General features: G+C 42.3%; 1 protein-coding gene across 1 annotated transcript in view; it reads right to left on the bottom strand.

The window, feature by feature from the left end:
- The window catches only part of HECW2 (HECT, C2 and WW domain containing E3 ubiquitin protein ligase 2), a 150,970-nt gene extending 147,724 nt beyond the window's left edge, over positions 1–3,246 (bottom strand). Inside the window, exon 1 of the mRNA XM_052675408.1 lies at positions 3,135–3,246. The gene's annotated coding sequence lies outside the window, so the exon portion shown is untranslated. The remainder of the gene's footprint in view (positions 1–3,134) is intronic.
- Positions 3,247–26,265: the final 23,019 nt, after the last annotated feature.

Here is a 26,265-nt window from a genome sequence, read left to right as displayed (position 1 = left end):
GAATGGATGCCTTGTAGGTCTTCTCCAACCTTGGTGTTTCTGTGATTCTGTGTACATTTGTGGCACAAGTGACTACATCTCAAATTAAGAATCCAGAATTCACAACCCCACTGCAGACCTCAACAGGAAGTTTTACCAAGATGCTCAGAAAAGAGCATGCAACTGTGCTACCCTCAACATATCACCTGTATGCTTCTAATACATGTGATTCTTTTCAAGTGTTACTTAAACTCTTCTATGAGTACAACAACATTTTAGTAGACCCAATTTCAATTTAAAGACAACAATTTAGAGACCCAACTTCATTTAAAACTGGATTTCTACAAAAAGAAGTTAGCAGTCCAGACACCTTTCAGTCTCCATACCCAAATCACAATCACCCAGCGCTCTAGATATCAAAAACCATCATTGCCAAGGGTGGTAGAACACCTGAGGACAAGGCACAGTGATCTCAACCCACACAGAGGTGCCCCAGCAGCATTTGTCCATGCTACATGAAGCTTTATCACTGCTTTTATTCTAACAGCTGCAGAAACAGGCATTTTCAACCTTTTCCTTAACATCACTGACCTTCCAACTATCCACAAACAAGATGCCACAGTGGAACATCACAGAGACCTCCTGTCACTTTCTGTATAAAACGCATCCTATGTACTCAATATCAGCAGAAAGGAGCTAGAACCTTCCTGAAGACACTAAACTCAAATATCCATTTGTAACAAGAATAGCTGATCACATTGTTCTCAGCCTGCAAGAGCCCAGGTATGGTTAGACAAATACTTCGGATCATTAGCATCAGAGTGCCAACATACAGGCTTACAGCTACACAAGAGTACATGTCTCCTTTTAGGCAGGAGGAGGACTTTTACAAAATAAATGTTCAATTCACTTACCCACCAGCCTTCTTTGAAAAACCATATAACAACACATGTCTATTTATCCGTATTTCCACTTCCATTGTGGGGCCACAAAATTAATGCTCTTCCTGACAGCAACTCTGCTCCAGCCTCTTTACCTTCAGAACATCACTGGAAGATCAGCAGTGGGCAGTATGAAAACAGAGACTGAGCATATGCACGATGGCAGCAGGACACCAACAACATCACCCTATACTGTGAAAAGCAGCACAGCTGGCTGTGTTCTTGAATGTAGGGTTTGAGCATACTAATTAATTTTAAGCACGTATTTACATCTCATTACAGTGAGTAAGAAATGCTACACGAACAGGTATTTTGTCACTGTCTCCTTACGTTAGTATCCAGTAATCAATGGAACAGAACCTACACCCTAAGCATCCTGTTTCTGTCTGAAGTTTTTGAAAAAATAAAAAAAAAAATCCTGTTGAACTAAAAAAAAAAAAAATTATACTTCATAATTCAATAATACAGTAAGCTCATTCAGTCCCATACTCAGAAAGCCCCCTCCTATTTTGTGGTGCACTGGAGCTTTAGTTGCAGTTTAAAGCATATTGGCACGTAAAAAACAAAAACAAAAACATACTCTGGTTAATTTTTTCAGTTACACAGTATAAAGCGGGCAAATAAAATTTTATTCCACTTCTTCTCGGGGAATTTGACAAAACAGTATATTGTTCTGGCTGGCAGCCACTATTAACATCACAAGGTTCCTTAAAGGCACAACACCGTGAATTTAACAGGTTTGAAAAAGCACAAGTGTAAAACAGAGCGTTGCCAAACTGACCTTAAAACCAAACAGCGAGATAAAGTAAGTGTTTGAGGAAGGCAGAGGGTCATTGTGGAGAAAGGTAGGTGCATCGAGACAAACCAGTTCTACAGAGCCTGCAAGACTGGCAGCAATGCTCAAACCTGCATCTGGTGCAGTGAGGCTGTTTGTAAAGCCAGGTGAGCAGCGACTGAATGCTTCTCAGCTACAGCTCTGGGAAGTTGAACTGCTTCCATGCACAGAGCTACAAATGGTCCCCAGACCATTTTTTACATTATATGAACTCCATGCAACCTCAGAGTCCATTTTGAAGCAACATATTTAAATTCCAGCGTAAGATATAAATAAGTAAGACGTATAAATAGGTACACACACACAGAATAGCATCCAGTACCCATTGTGATATCTCCAGCTCTGGTGAAAGCATCTGTATTTTTGAACAGCAGCTATAGAATAGAAAGGAAGCATGAGGTTTGTTCCTTTCATATGCTAATAATGACATCATACCTCGTGGCTGGACGCTGCCACCACACACCTTCCTCACATCATCTTCTTCACCTAGAAAGAAGCCTTTCCCAAAGGAGTGGAAGAACTAGGGAAACTGAGGATGCAGCTCTGGCATTGGTGACATGCAGCACGGTACAGGCCCAGGTGGGATCACAGGTACCAGAGAACCAGCACTGAACACCTCATAAACATTCCAATGCAACGCTGTGTAGTGCAGTGACTTTGCCACTGAGCACCCTCCAAAAATGGAAGGATGCTATAAACGCACTCTGCATGCTCCCGACATCTCTTCAGCAACAAATCACGAAAAATTAAATTATGTAACCCTTATTGTCTGTAGACAACACATGGTGCATATTTTGGCGCCGCACGGCCTCAAAATGATTTTTCAGTTTGTTCTTTTTGCAATACCCTCGAAGGTTAGGAGAAAAAGAACAAACAGCGTGCTAAGAAAAAAAAAAAAAAAACCAAAAAAAAAAAAACATCACCATACGCCAACAAACAATGCAGAAAAAGAGCCAGAGAGGGTGAATAAGCCTGTCTTCCCCTACTGTCGTTGCGCTGTACGTTTTGTACGGGAGAACAGGGAAGAACGGCTACATCCCCTGCTCTGAAATCACCACGCCTCAGACCTGCAGCGCTCCTTCTTCCCCACCGCGGACGCCGCTAAGAACAGCCTTACGCACGCATAAAGACACCGAACAAACGGCGAGGAGAAAACGGGCGACGGAATCCATCGCAGAGCGCCGAGCGCCCGCGGCATCCTCCCCGGGGGGAGCGAGTTACTAAGAGCCGGAGCCGAAAGGCGAGCCCCGCGGGGCCGCGCAGCACCCGGCCGCCCGCTCCTCCCGCCCAGCGGGCACGGAGCGCGCAGGCCGCGAGCCCCGCACCTGCCCGGCCCCGCGGGAAGCCCCGCCGCGGCCCGGCCCCCGGCGCCCACTCACCTCGCCGCGGCTCGCACTGCGGCTCCGCTGCCCGCGCCCCGCGGAAGGAGGGCGGCTCCCGGCGGCGGCCCGAGTCACCCCGTCCTTGCGGCAGGCGGCTCCCGCCCGCGGCGGCGGCCCCTCCGCGCCCACGGCGGGGCCGGCGCCTCCCCGCGCAGGGGCGCGCACCGCCCCCTCGGCGGCGGGGCCGGGACCGGGCCGCCCCTCGCCGGCCTCCGCCTTCGCGCCGGCCCCTTCCCCGCCGTCGCCGGTGGGCGGCCGGGCGGGCCGGGGTCTGCGGCGCGGCGGCGCCCAGCGGGAGCCGCGGCGGTGCCGGAAAGAAACGCCCCGAGGGGCAGCGCTGCAGCTGCTACATTGTTACCGCGATTTACGAGCTGGCGCCGTCAGCACGCCCATTACTTTCTCTCTTCTTCAGTCCTCGTAGAGATATTAGCGCTAACAGTTATCGGGGTCATCGACGCGACCGAGAGCCATCCCTCATCCCCGTTTCCATTTCAATTACCCTGGCTATCTGAAAGCAGTTTGGTGCGACCAGCTCTACGCCTCGCGTTACTCATCTATTTACCGCGTCTTTGACCATCACGGCGACCTCCTGAGCTGACTCCAGCAGGAGAAAGCGGTTACAAAAACGTAACAGGAATGAAAACTTCAGGCACGCACTGTCAGATCCGAGGTGCCGCAAAACACTGCAGAACAGCCCAACAGAACCGTGGCAATGCAGATGACAAGAAACACGGGCACGCACAGACTTAAAGCTCCGTGCCCCGGGTCCTGACACACCTCCCGCTTTTCTCTCTTTGCTCAGTCTCAGGAGAGCAAAATCTTGCCGCAAGCACGGAGCACAGCAGTCGCAACTGCCTTAAGCTACGGCTGTTTTCTTTATCAGATGGCTACCAACCTACTAAACAGCAACTAAACAGGCTGCTTCACAAACTGTTTCTTTAGAATAACCAGCTGGCAACTACATTCATTTATGTCAAAACGCAAAGGTCGTTCTGTACAGCCTGCAGTGTAATCTCAAAGCCAAGGGTTCGAAATCCTTTCCCTATGGAAGCCACGGCATTGTTGTCTAGGGCTTCAGTAGTAGGAAGGAATTTGCTCTTCAGCTCCGCTGTACGATGGGAGACAACTGCTCCAGATACGTGCGTACGCGGCTGCATTCCAAAGTAGGTCAAACGATGAAAGTCGTTAACATTCCTCCATCTATCTGAAGCTTTTACACTTTGTATGTATTACGCACATACCGGTGCTTACAACACCGTTTGCACATGCTTCGAGTGCAAATGATCAGCGCCGCTGATGAGTCTCGCCCAGATTTCCTGGCTTATGAGTACTGCTCTGATGTACCACTGCATAAATCCCTTTAGATTGAAGGCTCAGACGGAATGATCGTTTAAAGGCCAGTTGTGACTTGGTCATTCGCAGACGCATCCCTCTGATCAGCGGTACCCTCACTTGGCATGGACAACACAACACCTATTTTACCGCCCAAAGCAAGACGAAAAGAGAAGAAGTGAAATGTCAAGCATTTCAGAACATTTTTCATTATTTGTGCTTTGTTTTTGCTTATCTTGACATATTTATGATGACGAGAGAGGATGAAGTTAGCTAATGAATTATTCTCAGTGGATCTGCCAGCTGTAAGAGCCATCTGACATGTGACACAAGTGGAGGCTGGCCTTAAGTTAAGACTCTTTATCTGTCAAATTAAAAAATACGGAAATCATCACTGGATTTTCACATTTCTCTCCCTTTGAGAAGGCTTTTGCACCTCTCCTAGAAAAATCCTATTTTCTAGGATTTCTAGTAAAAATGTTGTAAAATGTAGTAAAAATATATGAATCTTTAAAGTCCCCCAGACTTCCAACAAATTGAACAGGTAGCAATTTTACCACAGCAGTGGTAAAACACAAAGGATTTGCAGAATTTCAGCATTACTACAGTTCAGTAACTACAAATGCACCAATTTCTACCTTTCTGGTATTTTCCCACCAACCCCAATGCTACATGCACAGCTCCTTAAGAGCACCTGCCTTTGGTGTGGCTTGGAGCTAGTTTCTATTTTCTCTGTAGCTGAACAGAATTGGGCCCACAGTAGAATATAAAGGCATGTCAGAGACCAATCGCTGTTTCTTTTGTCTTCATGGGTGCTTGGGCATCTACATGCACAATGCTGCTAAGGAATGGGCTAACTTTCAGAGCCATGCACAGAGGAAATGGGTAGCTAACCTTCATCAGGCTCCAAACATGGAGAACAACAGCCGGCTGCTCTGCAGCAAACACATGCTTTTTCCCCTCTTCCTTACCCTCTTGCCTTTTTTATTTTTCCTTATTTGGATTCACTTCCTTTCTCCTTTTCTAAACAGTCAACACAAAAGAAAATAACGTAACAGAAGCTCTAGGAAAACAACTTTGGCCAAGTGGGGGCTCCTACTCTGTTCCCTAGGACTGTAAAACCCTTCTGAAAGAGAGTTTCTGAAAGAGAAGCACAACAAATGGTGGCATACTAGTGGTTCAGAAATATCAGTAGAAAGCTAAGTTCAATGCATTTGAGGCAGAGTTCTTATTGGATGAAAGTTACAAAAGCTATTCTACTCTCACCCACAGACAAGGATTTAAAAATAGCTGAAATTGTACCACAGCACTACAGCTTTCAACAAATATTTGTGCTATTCATTCTTGAAAATGGTTCCACCAGAGAAAAAACAATTTTCATTCACCCCCCAAAATCACTCAGTAAGAGAACTGTGAAATGTTACAAACTCTACGAATCTTTTACCATAAAAATAAGCTACACATCTGCAATTTCTAACTGCTGCCCGTTCAATTCTGCACATAATGAGAATCTACAACATACTCATCAATGCATCCTCTATAAAAAGAGATTTTCAGCTGCTCTAATTTCAGTGACATAACAAAAGAGGACATAATTCAAATGAGTCTTTAGATGACAATATTAAAAAGCAAGATGCACGCTGCCTGGCTGTATTACTTCATTCCTGAAAACAATACCTATGAGACAGGTACTGAAAAAAGCAATACCTAACTTTTCAGCAAACATCAAATAAAGTAAACTATGCACCAGTACTTGCCATCTCCTTTCTCTTCCTGTTGACTCTCACTTGGAGCAAAGGACAAATTGATGGATCATTACCAAAGGTCATCATCTTGCACTGTGATCCTCAGCAGTGCGCACAAAGAGCAAGATCCTTAGAGCAAGTAGCATTTCAGTGCAACGGTTAGAAGCATCTGAAGACCAGAAATGCACATTAAGTAAAGATTTTGCGTTTTTCTAGTCGTTCACCTATGTGAAAGACAATGGGCCAAGCTGAATACACAAAATGAAAGTTTTGTTGCTGAGACCATCAAAAAGACAAGTGAAAAAAGGCTAAAAGGATCAAGTGGAAGAACACTGACATGGGATGGAAATGCAGTGCTGCACAAGACTTCTGAGCAGATCACGGTACAGCAGGTGAAAGCATTAATTGAAAAATCACCACAGATGCCAAAACCTGCAGAATGTATTCTCAGCTTGTCCTGCCTCCTTTGTGCTGCACAAAAGACAGTGAGAGCACAAACCATCTGCAGTCCCCAGCGGGGGATTTTGGTGGTATAAAGGAGTCCCTGAGTGACAGAGGAGTCACACAGCCCATGGGAGGCCACACAGCCCTGCAATCGCAGCAGTGGAACGGGGAGGGCGCAGCACAGAAAAGCATGACTGGATCTGCTGCCCCAGCTGCCTGCAGCTGGTCCACAGGCCCTCGGGGCTGCTACCATCTGCTATCATCTGGTGCCAGGACAGGCACGCATCCAGCCACGGTGTTGAGGGGCTTCATGGCAGCTCTGCACCCTTCTGTGCATGGAGCAAATGGGGCCATCCGGGCTCATCTGGTCACAGTGCTAATCGACAGACCCTAATCTGACAAAACAGCCCTGGATGCAGCTCTGAGCACTTGCCTGAGCTGCCCCTCTGGTATTGAGCCCAGTGTAATATTAGTATATAAAACGAACACGTGGCCAACTTGGAATTTAGAAAAATTTAAGCCATTAATGAGTAGTATATTAATTACAAATATTAAAGCAATCTCCTACCAATAATGTTGCATTAAATTATGGAAACAATTCTTAGGTACAGAAATGAAATTTGTTGCAGTTCCTAATACTCCCAGATCCTGGAACAGATCACAGAGTTGCGGTTAAAGTGATGATAATAAAACTAATTGTGAGCTTCTGTTGGTCCTTGCAGAGATTTAATTTTACAGCTGTACCTTTGGACAAGTAATACAGAATTACATCCACAAACACTGCATCCAAAGTCATACCAAAATGTCACTTGTAAAACACACTTTTAAGATCTTATTATTTGACGTGCCTGCCAAATGTGCGGAGAAAGCCTGCAGTACTGGTAGGCTGTTCCAAGGTAGTACGTTCCAGTACCAATGGATCATGCTTTGGTAAAATGAGGATGCATCCATAACCAAAGGAAATGAACACTTTGTTCTTTCGCAATATTCTCACTGAAGGAAATAAAAGGAGTCTGTGGGGAAACAGTCCAACAACATGCTGAGAAATCAGATGATAGAAAGCTTGTACCGATAGAAAGAATGCATCTAGACACCAGCGAGGCTGAAAAGGGGATCCCAGGACTGTTCGGGAGCCCTGGAGGATTTAACGATTCCTATGGACGGTAGCAGAACAACTTCTGATTTTCTCTTGAGCAGGAAAGGCTCAAGCAGGTGACAGAGAGCTGCCACAGTACTGGTAACACCATGTGCCCCCCTTCACATCAGCCTACACCTCTCTAGACAAATAATGGTTATTTGAATTACACACTTGGCCACTAATTTGACTAGAATCCTCAAACAACCTCTTTAGGAGTTTTACCTTTTCCCACAACAGAGACAGTTACAATGTAGGTGCATCCAGTAAGGAAATAAATCAGACCTGAAGTAAGCAAGCAATTAATTTTCTTTAAATGGCTTAAAACAAGCTGTCTTTTCTTGGGCAACCAAGCAACAGATTACCCTGGTGACATCAATTCCTTCCACATCCTATGTGGGTTTGAACATGAGATTAGCAGAGCTGGAAAATGCCCCTGCAGCTGAGGCAGAAATACCACATCCATGTCTTACCCTGAGTGAATGCTTCTCTTCAGGAGATACGCGTGCTTCATTGGCTAACATGAATATATGCCTCGCTAACAGGCAGGATATCCCCAAAGCCCTAACAGCCTCAAACGTCATTTCACTCCCCATTAAGATTGAAACCCAAAGGAAGAGTTTGTATTTTGATACTTTCACCTTCTTGCTACTGCGAGGTATTACACAACTCCAAGTTTAATTTTTGCCTGGCATTTTCTCCTTGGCATTCCAGGGAAGGATAGTAGAAGCGAACCATTAGATCATAGCAGTGGCAACACACATTCCATGAGAATGTAACCTAACATATTCCATTTTTCTAATATACTAGAGGCTGCACGACCGCTTTGAAGTGTTGCAATTTAGCCATTCCTAATATACACTCATTTTATTTAGGCACTGCCGCTCCACTGTGTGAACCAGCACTTCTTTCCATAACTAGCTCAAAAACAGTCCCAGGAATAGAGGCATGTAGGTGTACCATTTTCTTACTAACTTTACATAAAATGTTATACAAATTCCCCTGCTCTATGGAAGAAAGATTTAACTAAACAAAATTGAAATTCTTACCCTGGTTTCCAACAGTAGTTGTATATATTACAAAAAAAAAAAAAAAAAATCCAAAAAACCTAAGCAAACCAAAAATTTTATTCTTGAGACTTACAGATTCTGAATACCTAGATCAGGGAATTGCAGTGAGCAGTCCAACCAAGACCTCAGCCATACAACACAAAGAAATAAATGCTCCAAACTGAAGTCACAGTGAGGAGAATTGATGGGTCACGAAGAGCCTGCGCATTACGCGTACACTTAAATTCAAACACAAATTTCACTGTTTATCTGTAGAGGAATAAATTAAATCATGTGCTTCAAGTTAAGCCAAACAACTACACTGCATACCAGTGAAAAACAAATCTCACTGCATTAAAACTGCTCGGGAGAAGAGTGATGACACACGGATAGGAAATGACAGCAGCAAAGAACGCGTAGAGAAAGCAACAACATCAGAAATTTTCTCACTGACAAAGAACAACAAACAAATATTTGGTTTTACAGAGTAAATAAGCACACAGTACAGAACATAGGAAGTAAGGACCAAGTAAGAACTTCAGAGCTTTCAACAGCCCATTGCGCTGCTGAGTTTTACGCCCAGATCACCATCTGCCTGCGGTACCTCTAGAAAACAAGTGGTAATGCATACTCCTGAAAATGCTCAATATGCTCATCTGCACAAGAGTTTATACTGGAAACTAGTGGTGAGGCCTTGCAGGTGCTTTGGGAGAGCAGAGTGAAAAAGGAGGAGGAGAACTCTTGAGACAAATATTCCAAATGCAGAGACAGGGAGAAAATGTTCTGAGTAAGAGCAGCAGTCCAGAGTGTCTGCACCAACTCTGTGAAAAGCACAACATGGGATTAAATGGAGAAAATAAATCTCTACAGTTATTTACAGCTTTAAATACTCTGAAGCACAAATGACAGCTCTCCTAGGATATCTGGAGCATGTGTTGAGCAGATCAAAGTCACTCATATCCTGGCATATTTGGATCAGGAATACCTGTCAGGCTGTGGCTGAGCTCAGGTCACTGAATCAGACAACCGCTTAAACCCCACACAAGATGTGGGGCTGATACATGATTCAGAGCAGGAATCCAAGCTAGAGCATGGCAAAAATTCAAGGAGTATCCATAGCTCATGTAATTGCCTCAATTGCTTTCACAAACAGCATTATTAAGCAGAGGAAGGCCACACGCTATTCTACATTTCCAGTTGGCCTTGCCTACTTTGCTCGACAGGAAAACTAAGATGTCTTCTGTCTGTGAAGTTCTACTGTGGAATTCCCAGGATTTATCATTCCCACTACACCAACACCTCTCTGTTGTCGGCTGTTTGGGTTTTTTTGCTTGATGAATGCGAGCCTTAGCTATGGCCTTACTACATACTAGCCTTACTACAACAGCTGTTTTACAAGGCAACTTTAGAGAAATGAAATGTTACCTCACGTTTGCTGGCAAGTCGGTCTGAATGCGTTGTGCAGTGTGGAATCAGAGATGTTTAAAGCAATGTTGCATAGAGTGATATCCCAAAAAGTAACTCTGCCACGGCAGAGAGCAGTCTACAAGTGCAAAAATACACCTTGTTTAAGGATTCCATTCCAGGGGACAAAGACGACATTATTTGGCCATAGATACTAGAGAATTTTGCTCACGAGTCAATCTATGCAAGTGTCCTGTATGTCATAGACAGAACACTACAAAGTTTGTTATCCTGCAAAGCAAGCATTACTAGTTGTTTTTTTGTTGTTGTTTTCTGAAGATAGAGAAAAGATTGCAAATCAGATTTGAATAGCTAACTTAGTTCTAAGTTAATGTATCTTATTAAGAATGAGTAGAATTCATTTCTTACTGCAGGAGTTAAAAGTATCAGGAAAAAAGAAAGAATGAAAAGTACTTAGTGAAACCTCGACAACTAATTCATGGTACTTTACCACATCATTATCACAGGTGTCTGTGTAACATCAGTAAAGTACAGTATTATTGGAGAAAACATCACCACCACTTAATAATCTTATGAATAATGAATGCTAGCGAGGCATCAAGCTACTACTTTCATATGATGTTATAGCATGACTTCAAGAGAGGCAGGTGGGTACTCATAAACGTAAAGAAACAAAAGCACGCCCCAAAGTAATCCAGTAATAAATCACTAAACGATCCTTATGATTATGACTTGACATTGGAGAATATCATAAACACATATTTGTGAAATTTCTTAATTTGCTTAAAATTACATGCAACATGGAGAAGATTGCTGCAGCCAGCACTCATTTCAAGTATTAGGCCTGTTTGTTTTTGAGAAGCACTGGGTGAGACACGACCAAAAAGTGGCAGCAAAAGAAATATTGTTTCTCCCACAGTAAGCTCGCTAATGTAAAGCTTAAAAATGAAGCAGAGGCACATTTGTGCCCAGACCTTTGAACTGCACCATATGGTTGAGGTTCAATTAAGCAAAGATTTATCAGTCCCTGATTGGAACACGTCCAGGACTCGCTATTCCTCAAGTCCTTGAGCCAGAAGACTAGACAAGCAGAACACGCAATTTTCTGGGCTCATAAAATATCCCACACACTTTCAAATCCTCAAATCAAACAAGGATTATTTAATATATTCTCACGTATGCATTTCTAAATCTTAGAATAAAAATAGAACAGTGATATGAAAGCTAGAAAAGGCAGTTTGATCTTACAGCTCTAGCCAAGGTAACATCTCACCACCATCAAATAGGTGAGGTCCTAATCCCTACCAACTCTCCTTGAGCATCTGCTTTGATAATTGCTTAATCATGTAGCAGAGATTGATTTATTTGCTAAAACACCAGAAAAAGAACCTAGCAAAAGCGTGCACTTTATTGCTGAGATGGCAAGTAAAGTGGGTTCCCTGTGAAATGCCATAGGCACAAGGCCTAATTGAGAAGAGACAGGAAGAGAAGGCAGCAAGACATCTTCTGTTTGGAAGCACAAAGCTGTTACTCTGATGCATAATTTAAATGTGACCCTTTTCTGCTCCCTGGAAACCCTGCTTCTACTTCTACCCACATGTTTCGTGAGTTCATTTGCATCACACATAAATGTAACCCTAAATTCACAAACAACAGAGAAGCCCATGACTTCAGATCTACAAATGCCAAGAATGGACTAAGAAGTAAAACCTTCAGAATGAATTAGGCAAGAGTTTTACCCAGATTAATATTGGAGAAGATACCAACATATAGAGTATGCAATGGTGTGACTGCATAAGAGGAAACATAACTTCTTTATTCATGACTTTATGATCACATGTATTTCAGTTATTTGATACCAGACCTAAACCCAGAATCAGAATTACAATGAAGTAATTTTGGAAAGGGTCCAGAGGAAGGCGACTAAGATGATCAGGGGGCTGGAGCACCTCCCCTATGAGGACAGGCTGAGGGAGTTGGGCTTGTTCAGCCTGGAGAAGAGGAGGCTGCGGGGTGACCTCATTGCAGCCTATCAATACCTGAAGGGAACCTACACCCAGGAGGGGAGTAAACTCTTCAGAAGGGCTGACAACAGCAGGACTAGGGGAAATGGATCCAAGTTGAAGGAGGAAAGATTTAGGTTGGATGTTAGGGGGAAGTTCTTCACAAGGAGAGTAGTTAGGCCCTGGAACGGGCTGCCCAGGGAGGTTATGGATGCCCCATCCTTGGACGTGTTCAAGGCCAGGTTGGACGGGGTCCTGGGCAACCTGATCTGAATGTGTACGTTTGGTGGCCCTGCTAGGCAGGGGGGTTGGAACTACATTGAGGTCCCTTCCAACCCGGGTGATTCTGTGATTCTGTGTGATTCTGTGAAGTAGGTCATGACTTTTTCCCCTTCAGACAGAAATACCACAAGAACATGGTTTACAATTAAAATCCTAAAACAGGATTTAGCAGTAACGAAGCCAGTCTAACACAAAGCTTTTACATGAAACTGTAAATGCTTCTTTTAAATTCTGTGCAATGCTGTGGTCAAATACTGCTTTTATAGACAGATGGCAGCGTTTATTTTTTTGTTGTTGTTTATTATAAAATGCATTTGATCACATCTATTCATTTCACCAGAAAAAAAAAAAAAATGAAAACAATTTGCGATATTTTAATCCAGGAAGCTGAATTCTCCTGCAGTCATCATCTCAATGTAGCAACAGATTTCACTGCCACTGCTGCTACAAAAGGACTAGTCCATCTCTGCTGATATCGTGTACTGGAAAATACTGCAATTGAAGGGTTTGAACAGGGGCTGTTAGAAGGGTTTTATTTGTTGTTCCATTTCACAACTTTCACCTCATCATTGCAATTTCACACATACTGGAATACAGCTTCTTTTACAGTAACACTACAAAATATTTCTGCAGCGCTGCTTTTCAATGTTCCCAGTCAGCTGAACTCCACGGAATAGCAAATAATTTAAAGCACAGCAAGCATAACATGGGAACAAGGAGCATTACTTGAAACCAGTCTGAACAATTAGTTCAGAGCAAAATGTCTGTTTACAGCATCTGGGTTTTCAGTTTACAGAGTAATACTGGGACACTGTAAATGATGGCTATTCCACCTTGAGACCTTTCTCAATGTGTTCCATTAAATTCTGATTAGAGGAGATGCTATTTCTTGTTTTGACAGATAAATGCAAATTTACCTTAACAGAAGGGCACAGCAAAAGCCTACCTGCTGCTCTGGTACTGAAACCGTTTTATCATTATCGTTTTACACATACAGTATATATAGTTCAGTATATTATTTCAATTACTTCAACAAAAGCAGGCTTTCTACACCCTGATGAGGCTGCATAGGAAGCTGCTAGGCAGATTCTCAGCCAGGTACATGTCAAGGGACAGTTTTATGTGATCTACTCAAAGTTATTCACAAAACAAAACCAATGCTGGAAACCAAGAATTCTGCTGTCAGACTCTCAAGCAGCATACACTGATATCAAACATTTGACATCTGCGCACCAAGCTCTACTTTGCTGTTCTACAGCACAAAGATACGTTCTTTCTAGAAACTATTTGCACTGTTTAAGTTCAGAGTTTTCTACTTCTTTTCAAATTTGCTGGGGGGGATAAGGAGGAATACAGTGAGGTTATATACTCTTCTGTTTCCAAATTTTTTTTAAATCCAAGAACCAGACACTACTTCAGAAAGAAGACCTATGGAAAATGTATTCATATTTGCACAAGGCAAGTGAAAACACTTAGCATTTAGGCAAATACTCTACTAAATTAAAATGGTACCATGTATACCATTTTATTTTAAATATGCATCAGAAAAACTACAGTAATTCCTTACTTTGGACATCAAAAGTCAATAATAGCTGCTAAGCCACAAAATTAAAAAATGTTTTTCTGCAAGATCGTATTTTGCTTTTTGGAACTGAAACTCCTTACAGACGATGAGGCCATCATCTCTTGTTTTGGGTACCACAAGGACCTAATGCCATAGATTTACCAATATAGGAACCAGTGAACCACAGCTAAATCATTTCTAAGAGAGAAAGTTTCAGGACATCAGGGCAAACAACCACAGTGCTACCTCTGCCCACAAATTCTATAAGGAGTAGCGATGTCCTTCAAAACACACTGTGAGAATACAGCATATACCACTGCCTGTAATGATCATGCCCATACAGGATAAAATCTGTGCTCACTGCATCCTACAGTCTATCACTTATTTTAAAATATTCCTGCTCTGACCTTCTTACATTTCTGACACTGCCTTGCTGAATGCACCTGCACATTTCTAAGTGTCCAACACAGATAAGAGAAGAGGCTACAACTCCCAGATTGCCAGCTTCTCTTCCATATAATATTAGAACTCTATTCTGACTGGAAATCTTTTACAGTCAAAAATAACCAAGTGAAACAGAGGTGTCACTTCACGAGGATTAGAATTCTACGCTGCCACATGAAACACTGGCAAGCAATTCAAGGCAGGAATTTTAACCTTGATCATAAAATTAACAGCAAGGAGGTTTCCCTTCTGCTTTCCAGTTTGGCATAAGATAGTCTAAAATTTCCTCCTGTAAACCAAACTCATTTAACAGCAATATTCTGTTTTCATCTGTATTAACAAAAAGCCTGTGTGCGGGTGTTTCCATAAACATGGGTGTTTATGGGTGTTAGCTCAATTACAAACTTCTGTTTGGAAAGATTACTCAAGAGCTTTGGGTGGTGCGAGCACAAAGCTGTACCCTCAGCAAGCACCTCTAAAAAGCAACCCATGCGCATGGATCTTGTTTTCACTCACATAAAAATGGTCATTTCTCATTCTTTCATAAGATATTTTCTTATCTTTTTGAGTTTCTTACTCTGACACTCCAGGGAGCAAAAAGAGAAAGTCCCGTGACTTTCAGTTTTATCTTTCCCACCGACTGGAAAATGGAAACGGAACAAGCAAAGTTTTCTGGGAGCTGAAGTACATTCCTTCTCTTCTGAGACTCCCAGTGCACTGCGTGATGCCTTGATGTGGAATACCAATAACAAAAATCATAAAACCACTGCACCTCTCTAACTGCTACAGATAGAATCATTTCAGTAATAAGAATGGAAAAGAAGCACAATTCTGGGAATTATGTTTCCAAAGACTTTCCCTCTTGTTAAGTGATAAATGCCATTTAAAAAAAAAAAGTACTTCAAGCCTAACTTTGCAAAAAGAAAGCATAAAGGGAACGCAAAAGGCCAGTGTGAGAGCTGCCAATATCAAGGATGAAGTTCTGCACGAATAACAGTGCATGCATTTGCCCAGCTGACTGGTACCTAATGCACAAATAGAATCTCCAGTGCTAGACTACTTCATGTTCAAAAACACCAAGAGAACTACACTGTAATGTGAACAGGCTCTCCAAGGTCAACCTTACCAGAAGAATTTTACTATTCTCTGCAAGGAACGTGTGTTCATAAGCACTTTTTCCGAGCAAGAGCTAGGAAGCTCATCTCAGTTTGACATGGAGCATTACAAATAGAAAATCCATCAGCCATTAACAAACAAGGTCTGAAGAGAGAAACAGTATCCTATAAAGCAGTATTTAGGGCAATTGCATTTTAATATAATGAAATACCGCACCTCTGGAAGTACAGAAAGCTCTGCATTGTTTGCAAATGCACTTAAGCCTTTTAAGCAGACCATCACCTTTCTGTAAGCACAGCAAAAATGACAGCCAGTAGGGAAAAATCAAGCAATACTGAAATAAAGCTTAAATAGATTAATTTCAGGAGATTCAAAAAATTAAAACAGCAATATAAATCGCTGCTTAAGTCTTTAATACAAATTAAATTATGCTACTCTAGAAAACTACATGTGTTATCTGCGTTATTAACTGTCACTGTTGAAAATTCTTTAAAGAGATAATGCCCAAACTTTCCAGTGTGGAACTGGTACTCACACTGCACTACAGCATACTGCATTAGTCCCACAAGCACCAGCACAAGGCAGGTGCTAGTGGTGGAGGTTGTGCTCTTCCTGTTTAACCTACTCACACAGACCCAGATTCAAATCCCCAGGTCCTGCCATTCAATCCTAAAGGACTACCAAAATTTCCAAGCAGATAAAAGATTGTTTTCCTCTCGCTGATGAATGAATCCTGCACACAATGGACAACAGAATTCTGTAATGAAAAAAAAAAAGGCAAGCTGTATTCTCTGTAAGTGCAGGCATTTGGCTTACACAGCGTATCAGGCTGCAGCTCCCAGGATCCGGGCCACGCTCTCCTAAGCCACACAGCAGTCTGCCTATTCATAGAAGAATAGCAGTGCAATTCAAAAAGGACAGATTTATTATAAAGTACGGCAAAACCACTTCCAAAAATACATTCTGCCCTTTCATTGTATTCAAAATTCAATTGTTACCCACGAGGGAGCATAAGATGTTAGTCAAAATGTTTTGTGTCCCTCACAGGAAGCACTACGCCTTTGTTTCCTAAGCATCCCCTACCTCATTTTCTGATAGGGTTCTACTGTGCTGCTGTTTCCATTCTCAAGCAGAAGTCTTCCTTCCAATAACAAACTGAAAGCAATATGAAGGTGACACCAGTCATGTCCCTCTCTCATGTCAGCGTATGGGCCTTCGAGACTCCTGTAATTCAGTTTAGGATGTCTGCTGGATATGTCACTGGCACTAAAACAAGAGGCAAGCCTTTACAGACTTCAGTTCTGTTTCATAAAAAGCATCTAAGCAGGATTTAGAGCTTTCGTCTTGCAAATTTAAAAAATAATTAAAAAAAAATATGACAAAGAGCACTGATATTGGCTTCATTTGTGATATTACAATTCTGCTACAATATTGTATTTTCAGGCATGTAACCAAAGGCCACCTCTCTTACTAAAGGTATAGAAGGTTGTAATATGAAAAACCATTCAAAAAAATTTTTTCTGCTTTCATATGATGTTTTTCTCACATTAAAAACTAACATTTACAGTGCCCAAAGCATGAGAAAAAAACAGTAATACAAAGAACAGACTTGGTTTGTTTTTTTGGCTTTTTGGGGTTTTTTTGAGTTGCACAGATGTAAATAAGGAACATTACTGTTCAGAGGAGCATTATTGACGATGTTTACAATGGATTCAAACACCTGATAGATTTCACTGCAACCTGCTTACATGACATACTGTTTCTTAGCAGCAGCATAGGCCACTGTCCATGTACCAAATATTCTGGTATGATTTTGTTTGATTTTAGTGAAAGACACACAAAGAGTGGCAAATAAAATAACAGAAAACACTTCTGTCATGGCAGGGCTATCGCGCTTTGAACGTTTCAGATGGGATTAGACTTGCCAGATACGTTTAAAACTGAAATTTAGGCACTAACTTCTCAAGGAACAAGGACAGTGTTTTTACGTGACTCCCATATTCTTTCAGTTTAGTGCCTGAAAATGGGAGAATTGGCTCTGAAAGGTGAAAACACAGCAAGGACTGGAGCCACACTGGGCTTGACATGCTAAAACCCTGAAAATACGGGGCTAGACTGAAACACTGACAAATAGCAGCGAAAGCAGAAACTGACTCTCCGTTCCCATAACTCAGTGATGCAATGAGACCCAAAATGTTGTCACTATTTCTTGTGCTCCCAATTTCTTAGTACTGTACACAGAAGTTAAAAATATTACATCACTGCACTTTGGCTAACATCTACTTGCTAAAGTAAATCTGCGTGCCATAGAAACATTATTTATTTAAAGCAATGGGATTTCCACTTACTCCTAAATGAACAGATGTCATCCCATATATTGTAGACTTCTCAGAAAGGAGCAGAGTGGCAAATTGACATTTTCCAGATATTAAACGTCCCTCAGTCGAGTGCACAGTATTCTCTTTCTTTGTTTACAAAAGTGAGAGTTCATAACAGGAATCAATCTTTCACTTAATCATCTTATTGGATCTTCGTTCAACTGAATTAATAGAAAAAGATTAAGAAAACAATACTTCTAGAACAATTCAACACTTCTCATATATATATTTACACACTAAAGGTACTAATATTCGGTATCACCATTTGAGAACAGTATTGTTTGCTCTGTTCATAAAGCAGTGGAGAAATGGCTGATAGTTTTTCTTCCAGCCCTTTTCAGAGAACATTACGAACCTTCATAACCAGAACATTGTACACGATGTATTTTAAATACTGCAATCACGGGACAATGAAAAGAGAACCAAAACAGGAGAAACATGAAAGTTGTATTATGACAACACTTCAACTAGACTCTTCTTGTCTGCCTACAAAGACAGAACACTGCTGCAGCACTTGTTTCAACTATATCACAGTGTCCTGAACCACGGGTACCAGCTTTTACTCTAAACAAACCACACGTGAAAAGCAGACTAGGATCTATATTAACACGCTTGTTCACATCTATGTGAACACAGACTTTTCTGGCTTAAAGATTTCAGCCTGGACAGACAGTACGCATAGCCCAAAAGCATGACAGGAGAAAGCCATCAAGTGGGAAAGTATCCGGTTACTCTATGCGTCCAGTCATTCTAAAGATATTGACGGTTAATACAGATCACTCAGACAGGAAAATAAGCAAAAGAAACTGAAATGAAATACACCAATCTGAATTGGGTTTACATACAAATGATCTTAATAACAAGAAAATGATCTGAGAAATGAAATGCTCACCTCACGTTTGTTTTCCTCATGATTCACACAAACTACCTCTTGCACATTATGAATGGAATTTGCTTGCTTACTGAGAGGTGTCTAGTAGCCCTTTGGGCATGCTCAAGTATGCCTTCTGGCTTCCCTTTGCTATTTTGGCAGTGCACGGGACCCCACTTACATTTGCATGGCAACTGTTAGTGCTGGGAAAAGTCCAAGGGAAGAACACCAACTGATCCAACCAACCATCAAAGAAAACAGACTTACAGCAGTGACTGAAACAGACCACAGAGCTGAGGTTCTTCCTCCTATAAGGCACCCTTCATCACAGAATGCTAATCTGGATGCATAAATCAATCCTGTTCAGCAGATCTGATACATCCTATTTCTTCACTCAAACTGACAAGTTCCACCTACCGTTGAAGCATTTAACTCGCACCCGAGGTTAAAAGAATTCTGAGGACGAGCGCTACACAAGTGACGGCAGCTCTCAGACTGCACCTTGAACAAAGACTGCAGTTCTACTGCAAAACAGTAAGAGGAATTCAGAAAGATCAATAAAAACATGGAGGGAAAAGTATTCCACGCACGCTGCAGTGAAACTTTGTTGACTAATGACAGTTGTAGCAGTCATTTACCAATGTAAGTCAAATATACATCAGACTGAAAAGAACTTATCAATTATCAGAAGAGCAAAAAGGCTATAACTAAAAGTAATGACTTTACGGGAAAGTAAAATGCAACGGCGCTTTTAAGCAGGGAGTTCTACCAGAACATGGAAAAACTTGTTGTGAAAAACCCCATTCCCTGGAAAATTTTGAATAAGTGACCTGGCACATCACACAAAGCACGTGTGTTTTGGTATGAAACAGAAGGACACCCATGTTCTTAACCACAAGCTACAAAAATATGCTTATCTCCCTGTTCAGCCTCCAACCTTGTGCAACACCGATGATTCCCAGTGATGATTCATCAGGCACAAACGTAGGCTCCAAACTATGGCAGAGGTGATGCTGACTGGGAGAGAAAAGGAGGTCTGTCACCATCCTGGTGTCTGCCTTCAATCTTATTGCCATGTAAATATCATTAGAAATAAAACTACGTATAATCTTAGGCTATTTTAAAGACTACCTTGAAATCATCAGCAAGGTTTTTCTGGAGCAGAAAAGGACATAACATTTATAATTTCAGCTTTCAACTTTCAGTTCTTTGATCAGTTCTCTTTTTGAAAGTTTACCAGGGAAAGCATGCTACAGTTAGTTTGATGTATACTTCATACGGCTACATTTTTATGAGAAGTGACTCTTCCTGAACTACACAGTAACTTCAGAAAGTAAAACAACAGATGTGAATTAACAGCTCAGATCAATCTGTTATTTTGGTTGCAAACTAAATTAGGACTAGCTTTTGATCTGTGTTTGTCACAGAATTCAAACAGAGCCTTCACCATTAACTATCTTTCTGTCAAACACTGTCACCTTCCTGCAGCTTATGAAAGCATCTCAGAAACGCAGTTTTCATCTGACCTACATATCAGCTGCTCTTTTATGCTCCCACTTGGCATACACAGCACTCTGCTGCATAGAGGGAGGATTCCTACGTTGCTGTTGTATCAGTGTGCTCCGATTAACAAGCAGCTTAAGCGCAACACAGATACTATACAGTAAAGCAACATTATTTATAACATTGAATGCCATTTATGCCTCTCTTCTTTAGGCAAGAAACTTGGGAGTGCCTTAATTTATCACCATTTATCTCCTTTTCCCTAGTGACCTTCGTATTCCCTCACACCCCACGTTGCTTCGCCATCCCCTTGGCTGCACCTCCACAACAAGGCTTCCTGGCACAGACGCTCTGTGAAGCAGCGTCAGCCTTACATCAGCTGGGAATCTCCTTCTACAAGAGCATCAGAGACCGAGCGCAGGGCTGCCTGCCTTCAGCAGTGCTCTTTTTGCTCAGGAAAGCCGCAACTCTTCCTCCAGAACAAACAGTAAAGCCAAAAGACACTTGAAATCAAACCAAACCAATTATATTCATCAACAGAACGCAAAATTATCCGCGTTAACATCCACCAGCTGCAGGCACACGAATACGAAATGCGCAGTCACTGATGTTCCGACACGGTTGCCCTCTGCTGCCATCTTCAGATAGGCGTGGAATCGGGATAAAGCAATAACTCTAACTTTCCGATACACGTGTGATAGTCTCAACCAACCCTATAAGCCTGAGACCCAAGTGGAACACGGACACCTCGGGTGCACGACGCAACAGCGCAGCTCAGCGAGCCCTGCACCGACGTCCGTGCGCTCCTCGCACACAAACCGCTGCTTGCTCACGGCCCGTGCAGGATGGCTCATGTGAGACACAGCAGCACGATCGCACCGAGGAGCTCTCAGCCTGGGGACACACCGCAGCCTCTGCGCGAAGGCTGGAATCTACCTAGCCCTGCAACCGACCGTAACCGCTGAAACACGAACAGCTTTTTACCGCTTTGCGGTGAAGCACGCGGAGCTTCGAGAGCGATGCGAGCAGCAGAACGGAGCGCCGCCCCGTGACAGGAAGCGCTACGACGAGCCGCGCCTCGCGCCCCTCCGCCTCAACGGCCCGCGCGCGACAGGCGGGAAACGCCCCGCCCGAGGCGCGGCTGCGGCCGCATCCCAGGCTCCGGTCCGGATTTCGCAGCGGCGGTGAGAGCGAGGCGTCACCTCGTGCCAGAACCACGAGCGGCGCGGGGCCCAGGCACAGCAGCAGCCTCCCAGCAGGGAGGGGAAATAGGCTGACGCTGTTTCTATCATCCGGCAGCAGCGTGGCATGGCTGAAGATGGGCACCTTTCTGATGTTCTGGCAAATAAGCTACAGGAGAAGCTAGTCTGAAGAACTCCCATATCCTTTCCTGCAAGTAATTTAGTAATTCTGAGCGAAACACACCAAGAACTATGCCTGCAAACATGCAGCTTGTCAGGTATCGTGCATCTCCTGCAAAGTAGGTTAAAAACAACTTGTCTTCAGTGACAGGCAAAACTGAATATGGTTAAGGTAATGAAGCAAACTCAAGAGATGGTCACCACTTTAGAGAAGATGTACGAGTTAACATGCAGATGATCTGTCTTGTTTCCATTTGCAGGAGAGTGAACGTGAGAAAATACAGATGTTAGAACTGGGACATGACACAGCCAGGCTGGTTGCAGTGGAAAGGCAGCACAGCAGCCAGGTAGAGACTGCTTTGCCATAGTAACAACTAATATTGCATGCATTTCTGGGGGTAAGCCAATTACCGTTCCTCCTCCCTCCCCAAAGACAGGATAGCATGACATGTACAGGAAAAGAGGGGGAAAAAAAAAAAGTATTAGTTTTTGGCTGTGGAACAGGAAAATCGTTATTTAAGTGCTGAAGGGGATGAACTACTCTTCTCCCTATAGAAAGATTCAATAGCACAGACAAAAGCTTTGCTGTTTGGGGCTACATCCAGAAAATAGAGATTCATGGAACATATAGAGCTATTTTTTGTTTGTACAAATGAGGATGGATGGGTGTGAAGTGGGAAGCCCAGGAAGTTGCTTTCTTTTCCCCCTTCCTTCCATAATACTTAGCTTAAAAATAATTAAACAAACACAAAGCAAAGAGCATTTTTTCCAAAACTCATGGTTACATGACAAGTTCTGATCCTTCTGACTAACCTAGTTAGTGGGCTGGCTTCAGAAGTATTCTCATCTATGTGCTTGTGCTCAGGACATTTCTAGTCAGCTAAGTGGTAAACAGACACACTGCCTGTAAGCTGACACTGCTTGAGACTGGACAAAATACTCCTGAAAAAGCTTTTTCATTTGGGTAAATAGAAATCTGATCTGTTGTTCCTGCACAATAGGAACTGCTTTCTAAGACACTAGAAGTTGCCAGGACAGACAAAAATACATTTGCTCTTCATTTGGAAGAAGTATGCAAGCCAACAATATCCTGCAAAGCAAGCTGATCCAGACACAGTATGACTCGAAAGGCAAAGAAACTGAGCATCAGTGGACCCTTTGCGGTGGGGCTGAACAAAAAGGCTAACTCCATGCTGAAATCTGACCACAAGATCAATAGCAGCCACTTTAACTGCAAGGCCTTTCTGTCCTACCCTCTCTTCCTCCCTCCTATATAAAATACAATGCCAGAGAGTCCTGTTTCCCCCCTACACACACACACCATAGCTTTCATAGCAGCATTTACCTACTTGCTGATTTTGCAGATAGTCGATTTAATGATCAACTGTGCCAAGGGCTGATCTCTATGGTGATTAGCCTCCACTCATTCTTAATACTTGGGTAAAACCTACGTTTTGACTTATACCCAATCCCAAATGGGAACCTAGGTTCCTCTGTAACTCTGTCACCTGCTTGTTTCTTCTTTCTCCAATGAAGCACATTATCTCGACTTCAGTCTTTCACAGGATAAGAAATAAGGACGCAACTTGCAGATATTTGTAGAAATAGTTCCAATCTAACAGCAAGCCTGAAAAATTCAGGAAGATTTTTTGTTTGTTTTTTCCCCTCTTTCAACAATTACCAAGAGATAGAATGTTAACTAAGGGAAGCAGAAGCAATAAAAGAGTAGTATCTGGAGAATAATTATGAACAGGTGAGCTTTCTTGAGCAGTTCCCTGACAAGTCTGACCTGACAAGAAGTTACTGGAATTTTTGTGTTGTCTTCTGTGTTGCATTATCTTGTGTTGTCTACAGCACATCCAAAAAACTGTGTCAGAATTGAATAGCTTGCACAGTGAGATGCAAAATATTATCAGAAAACCAACTAAGGTGCAAGTGCAGAACAGGCAACTGGAGCCCCAGATAGAAGTGAAGATAAGGGGAGAGCAGCAGAGGGAAGACAGACATCAGGTGAAGCGCTAATGGTGTGAATAGGTGGCTAAACTCCTGTAGAAGCATTTTATGAAAAGGCAACACAGAAGAAGTGGTAGAAAGACTTTATGATTCTCACTTTAAAAAGCATCTTTGTAAGTCTTAAAATACCTGCTCCAGGAAGACCAAGCAACAACATTGAAGTCAGATGCAGAGATTCATTCTTTAAATGATAAAACTTTCAAACTTACCAAATTTTTTTACAATAAAAATTGGAGATCGATTATACTGCAGATTTTTATTTGTAGCATGAGAAGAATTCCTAGAAGACATTATTTTTTCTACCTAGGTACTAGAAAAAATGGTTGAACTTCTGAAGAAATGTAAAGCAGCAGCAGAAAGTAAACTGAAAAAGTCCCACCAGAACAGGTGGGAGTAGTGGGCAATAGAACTACAAGTCGTTAGAAGTAGCAAGATGGTATTTCTGTCTATGCACCAAGTCACCCTTTAAATCACAAATAAAGGCCTCTCAGGGGGTGTGATGCACATTCTTGATCTTTCCAACTCCAATTCAAGTGGTTATTTTTTCAAGACCAAATTTTCATCTTTCATGTGATTAAGAGAACTTCAGTAAGCTGGGGGGAAAGCTCTTAAAAGCTGTTTGTTTTTTTGTTTGTTTTAAATCAGGCTCAGGAGGCTGTCAATCAAATAAAGAAGAGTGCTGTGGCCAACCGTATACAGCATAATTCCGAATCACATTCACCTCCATCCGCTGAGAAATCATTTGTCAATGCATTGCCTCATCCTAGCACTACTTCACATCAGTACCCAAATTATTATAGTGTGCATGGATAACCATAGTACTTGGGGGAGAAAAGACTTTCAGATTTTTATAGGGTATTAACCAACACAAAGTATAATTTAAAAAGTAATAGGAGTACTTTGCTTGATATTTTACATGCTGCTTATCAGTTTAAGTACTGTTTTGTGATTGGGAAATTTAATAGCAGGAGACTGCTTCTACAGAGCTTGTTGCTATTCTGGCAAAGACAATCTCAGCTTCTGTTCCTTCCTGTCTTCCCAATGTCTCTATTTTACACTGCGCTGAAGAAACTTGTGTTTATTACCCTCCTACAAGAGGGGCACCTTCAAGAGAGCATTATTGTGAACACCTATACATTAGCATGGGAAAAAGATTTGAATAAATGTTTGCCATTTCACCCTTTCTCCCACAGCTCAAGAATCAGAACACAGCTTGCGTTTAACTGTTCTCCCTGCAATTCTAACTGCTGCTACCTTCCCCTGATCACAAGCTGGAAGAAGCTCACTGTTGGTTCAAACCAATGTAGCTGCAGGCTGTCAAACAACTTGTGAAAAACCACCAGCCATTGAATCTGGAAGAGAGCATCTCCAAGAAGGTGTTCAAGAAAACACATTCAATTTCAAAGGCAAAACAAAGAGAACAAACTCGGGAAAGTACTCGAGACCTCATGATCACTCAGAATTTCAGTTACCTAAACTTTATTCCATCCTTAAACAAGTATGGAGAGCAGACTCCTCTTCCAATTCTAGCAGCAAAAACATCCTATGTACAAGATAGCTTCAAAATATTGTCTCTATACTTAGAAAAGTAATGTTACATGTACTCCGTGTTTTGTTGATACTCATAAATCAAGTTTTTGACTGAAAACTAACTCCCACTGTATTTTTTCTCCGTACTCAACTGTTTCAGCCCCCGAACCTTTACAATAGCCTTTCAAAAAGCCACACTTACCTTGTTTGCATAGATTCCTCAGCTGTCTCCATAACTGGCAGCTCTTACATAGCTTTGTTAACAGCTTTCTAGGAGACTTATATATTAAGCTATTAAAACTAAAATCTCTATTTTTTGAGGGTGAGGATCACAGAAGTTCCATAATCCAGTATCTCCATAAAACATTTTACTCCCAGAAGAAAAGGCCACCAGATCTTCCCACTTAGACCTCTATGGAGAGCAGAATAAAGACCCACCCCCAGCTCACCAGCAGAAATGCCTACCTGAGCTGGCCAGGAAATGAGCTCACCTGGGTGATTTGCAGCCCAGAGCCACTTGCGTGTGCCACAACCAGGGGAAACATCACCTGCCTCCAGCAGACTCTGCAAGCACCCAGGTGCTGGAAGAATCAGGAACCTTAACTGATGCAAGATACTTCTCTATCTCTGAGAAAGCCTTGCAAATAAAGGTGCTTAGTCACAGGTGGGGAACCCAGGAATAGTTGTTTCAATTGTAAATTACCTCATACCTCTCATCACTGTTACAGGGATTGTTTTGCATGAGTGACAAGCTTTCTAACAGAATTATCCTTTTGACTCAGATGCTTTGCATCATGAGGCTTCATAACAATTATTTTTTACGTATCACTGCTAATGCGTTACATTTTTGCTTTCATCACTTTTACCAGTTTTTGAATAAGGCCTGGCAAGTGCTATCAAAACAAATCTCAGATTGGTTTGCAGACGGGTCAG

This window comes from Tympanuchus pallidicinctus, unplaced genomic scaffold (genome assembly GCF_026119805.1).
Source record: "Tympanuchus pallidicinctus isolate F22 unplaced genomic scaffold, pur_lepc_1.0 scaffold15, whole genome shotgun sequence".
Lineage (NCBI taxonomy): Eukaryota > Metazoa > Chordata > Aves > Galliformes > Phasianidae > Tympanuchus > Tympanuchus pallidicinctus.
This window is presented reverse-complemented; position numbering and strand designations above follow the sequence as displayed.